Source organism: Chaetura pelagica, unplaced genomic scaffold (assembly GCF_000747805.2).
Source record: "Chaetura pelagica isolate M959 unplaced genomic scaffold, ChaPel_1.0 scaffold328, whole genome shotgun sequence".
NCBI classification, from domain to species: Eukaryota; Metazoa; Chordata; class Aves; order Apodiformes; family Apodidae; genus Chaetura; species Chaetura pelagica.
The window spans coordinates 2,198,446-2,203,244 of record NW_009954216.1 but is presented as its reverse complement, the minus strand read 5'-3'; positions in this window follow the sequence as shown (position 1 = coordinate 2,203,244).

Sequence of the window (4,799 nt, the reverse complement as noted above, 5' to 3'; positions counted from 1 at the left end):
AATGCCCTGGCAGCAGGTGGAGTCACCTCCTGCTGCAAAGCAAAGGGGCTTGGTGCTGCCTCCCCTGCTGCATGGGTGCCAGTTCTGGGGGCTTTTTGCAGGTGCTGTTCCTCAGCAGGATGCAGCATCCTGGCTTTTTTATAAGTAGCTGAATTAATTTTGCTCAGCTTATTTTTTTGGGAAAACAAAGGAATTACACCCAGGCTGAGAATCAAGCAGCCAAACAGAGACTCTAAATGACAAATCTGGCAAACAAATAAGCTGTTGGAGATGACTAACTAGAATGGAAAATATTACAGACCTACCAATGTGTCTGACTGTGCCCAGCTTATCAGTTTGATAGTTTCTATATTGGAATAACTCCGAGCCAGTGAGATTACTTACTATTTTCATAACATTTATTGGATCAGCATCCATGTCCAAATGGGAGGTGTCTGCATGTGCTAGAACAGCAGCTCTCTAATGTCAACAAGCACCTGCTGTGGCAGAAGATCAAAATCAGCAAAGACTAATTCATTGATGGCTTATTATCTGAATTTGTGTCCCTGTTTTGAGCCAGGGCTGTGTTGGGTTTATCTGCTGCCTCCTCCCCCTGAGCTGCCTGTCAAGCAGTCATTGGCATTTGATGCTGCTCTTAGGTCAGGTCCATCTTGATCAGCATTGGTTTATTATGAAATGCCCAGAGTGATTTTACTCATTGTCTCTCTCAAAACAGTTCAAGAGCAAGTTTAAATATTGTTTCTGGCTCCTACAGCCACTAACTCTAACTGCTTTTTCATGGAAGTTTCCATGCTGCTCTGTAAAACTGTGAGACATTTTTCTACTGATTTATATTGGCCTAAAAATATTTAAGTAGAGTGAAAATAAAATAAGGGATTGTGTTTGTGCTTTCAAGGCATTTCTGTGTGAAACAGCTGGATAATGGACCCACTGCACTGATGAATAGCAGCAAAGGGAGCTACTGCAGCTCTGCGTGGTGGTACCTGCCAGTACAACCTCTGCTGGAGGTGATAAATACATTTCAGCACCCGAGCTGTGCACATTTTGACTAATGGAAGATTATCAGGATTTCTCTTGTGCTTGGCAGGCAGTGACCAAAGCTCTGGGGAGCTGGACTGCTGCCCTGGCTCACCCCACAGTGGAAATGGGGTGGTGGGACCCTCGTTAATCTGGAGGCTTTTAGCCAGCTGCTAATGATATGAAGAAAAAATTAGCACCTCTGAATTGGCCTCTGGTGCCTGTTGTCTTTGAATCTCACAGTGATTGATACCTGTTCAAACCATTAACAGAGATTGCAGGGCTGACCAGCACCCCCTTACAGACACCCCGAAACCCCACTCTGGGAAATCCTCCTCTGTCTGCCTGGATCTGTGCTGGTTTCTCCCTGGAAAAGGAGCAGCAATGGCAGCTGGGGTGAGAGCTCAGGCCCCCAGAGTGTGCAGCCCCTCGGGCACTTCCCAGGCTGCAGCAGAGCTGGCACAGCCTGGCCCCTTCCAGCCTGGCCCCGGCACAACCTGCTGCCTGCACAGGCACCTTCCCTGGCAGCACAACTACCATCATTACAGAGATTGATTAAGACATAAAAGTTAAGCCCAGGCTTTGAGGGAAAGGCACTCTCTGTCTCATGAAAGCTCATTTCATGGCTGCAGCTGCTGTCTGTTTTTGTAATGGCCCTTTAAAGTATTCCTGGTTTCCCTCCTCACCAGACACTGATTTCCCTGTTTCATCCCAGTGAAGGTGAGGGTGGGCTGGGAGCACCAGAGCCCAATTAACTGGGCATTTAAATCCCACCTGGGAGGGAAGGTTTGATCCTGGTGGTATCTGCAGCAGCCCAGCAAGCTGCCCGAGCTCCCCAGGGCAGATAAAATTTCCTGCTTCTGACACATCTCTTCCTGTCTCAGAAGAGAGAACTTTGGCACCAGTGCTGGACATTTGCTAGGAATTAGATGCTGACAGGGAACGTCGGAATGTTCCTGTTTTCCTGCCTGTGAAGATGGAAAAGAGTGTCTCTGTTGCAGGATAAGAGGAGAAATAGATGGATATTAGTGCCACAATTCAAATATTTATGTTCTGGGCTTGCAAGGTGCTGATGTGCTGTGGTCTGCAGCAGATCCTGGGCAGGTCAGAGAAGTGTTGGCACCCCTGGGGAGGTGTGAGGGAAGCACCAGCACTGCCATGCTCTGGGAGCTCTGCTCTTACCCAAACCCAGGCCAGTCCTGACCTTCTGTACCTTGCTGTGGTGGGAAAGAAGAGATTCAGCTTCGTAAAGAAATACTGTGCTTCCAGAATGAACTTTTCAGCAATTTGTGTCTCATCTAAATTCTTCTCCTCAGCTTCATGCTTGAGAAGTTTGTGTGGTGGTGGTGTGGTTTTTTTTCCTAGTAGTCAATAGAAGATCTGAAATGACAATTGGGGTAATAGTGGCTGTTATTAGAAGATTAAGGCAGCCAGACTGAGTAGACTCTAGAGAGTTTTCATCCCAGCTTTACGTCCTTCCTCCCACACAGAGGTCTCCCAGCAGACCTCTGAAGCAGCCCTGGCAGTGTGCTTTGAAAGGGGGCCTGGAATGCTGCTGCAGCTGCCCCTCCCCTGATCCAGACTGTGGTGTGGATGGTGCTCCCAAATGCTGGGCAGTGAGTCCCTTTTGTGCCTGGTTCACCCTGAGGTTGCTCCTGGGAGCTTTCCTGTGGGGCCTGAGCCGGGGCCTGCCCCAGCCCCTTCTGACAGCCAACAGAAAGCTGGGCTGTGGTGCCAAGCCTTGTGTGTTCTGTTTGGGCCTGGAAAGAGCAAGTAAAGCTCTTTGGAGCTGGGTCTCAGCCACGTGTTGGGACCTTGTCTTGGTTAAGCAGCCTTGGTCTGGTAGATCTTTGGTCTATCCATGCTGGCAGCTCTGCAAGGCTGCTGTTTTGGTTGGCATGGTGACTGAATTCTGGTTGCTGTTGGAAGGGTTGCTGTGACAGGGACTTTGTAGAGTCCCATCTCAAGAGTTAGTACCTCCTGCTGGGTGTTTTTTGTTTTGTTCTAAACTTCTCAACACGAGGCTAAATTTAGCCATGTGGAAATCAATAAATTACTGCTGACTTTAACATAAGGGCAGGGTTGGGTCAATGCTGAATGTTTTTGACCAATCTTACCCATGGTGTTCAGGCTCTTCTCCTCTTCAGCTGGGAACAACATGACGAGAAACTTTCCACTGCTTTAAATGTTAAGGAATCTCTGAAAATATTTAGGAACAATCAATTCAATGTTCTATGGTTTGGGGGTTGATTGTTTTGTTTTTTTTTTAAGTACAACATGTTTTTTTTCCAGATTTCCACCCAATCTACATGCTTGTGTCCCAGAGCTTGTTTCCATGGTGTATTTGTGCTTCTGTCACGGAGCGTGTCCAGCGACACACACACGTGAGAGGCAGCTCCTGGTGGGCCATTTTGCTTTAGGACAGAAGGGCAGCTGAAAATGAGCTTCTTGTCTGCTAGAACACAGGGAAAACCACTTCTGGAACAGCACTGAAGCTGGAGCACAACTTGGGAACAAGGACTTCTTGCATTAAGTTGTGTGTGACTAGCTGGGAGCTGTGTAAAACTCCAATGTTTTGTCTCAGCAGTACCTATGAAAATAAGTGGGTTTTGGAGGTTTGCTTTGCATCAGGCTGCTCTGCCTCCCCCTAAGCTCCCCCACACGTTTTGCTCTGCTCACAGAAGTACACGTTGGTACCTACTGGTACTTACATTTGAGTGAGTATTGCAGGGGGTTGGGTATATGTTCCCTGTGTTCTGTGTATAATAACAGACTGTTACTTGGTAGCTCAGCAAAACAAACCAGTTTCATCCTGCTGCACCAAAGCCCAAAGTGCCCGTAAAACAGTGGGAAGCATTCCTATGGAGGAGGAGAACTGTCCTCTCTCTGTGGGAGTCCTTGGGTTTCAATCTGCTCCCTGGGACCCGTGGTGCTCCAGCTCAGCAGGCAGGAGCATTTTCCTTGACCAAATTGTCCCAGCAGCCCAGTATGGCTGGAGGGGCATGAGAGGCTTCCCAGCACCTCTGCTTGTGGTGGGAGAGCTGCTCCAGGACATTTAGTGATGCAACCACAAGCAGAGGTGCTGGGAAGCACTTGAAGTTGCTTTATATTCAGTAGCAGCCTGTGTGGACAGTGCTTGGCTATAAACTCATTGCCCTTTGCTTTTTATCAGTCTACCAAAGTAAGACAAACATGCTCCTGTAGTAATGAACCCTTGTGTCCATCCCTGGGGAGGGGGAGTTAATTGCCAACCAATAGACTCATGTCAGAATGTGTGTGAGCCTGGAATGAGATCTGCAGAGAGCAGAGGGAAGACACAGAACATTTAATGAGTGCTGTAAGAGATAAAAGCAGAAGTTGTTGAATCTTTAAGGTGAGAGCAACGGGCTCTTAAATGGCAATGAAATTATTCTGTAAATGTTAGCACTTTCAGCAAGTGTCAGTAATTTGATCCATTCATAATGCATAAAGCAAGCACAGACCATTACCATTCCTTCTGACACCGTGTGGGTCACAGAATACCTTTTATTTATATATATAAGAAGTGCTGAGTGCCAGTTCGTGGAACTTGACTTTATCTGATTCAAAAATCAGACTGGCACGAATCAGGAGTAGGACAGTGGAAATCACATTGCTACAAACCCCCATCTTTTAGGAAAAACTAGGGATGCATGCACATGGTTTTCAGGTAACAGCAGGTTGGGCCAGCAGCAGCTGCAGCAGTGCAGTGCTTAAAACAAACCTGTGCAATGAAGGAGGCAGAGGGAGGCATCAGTGCTCTG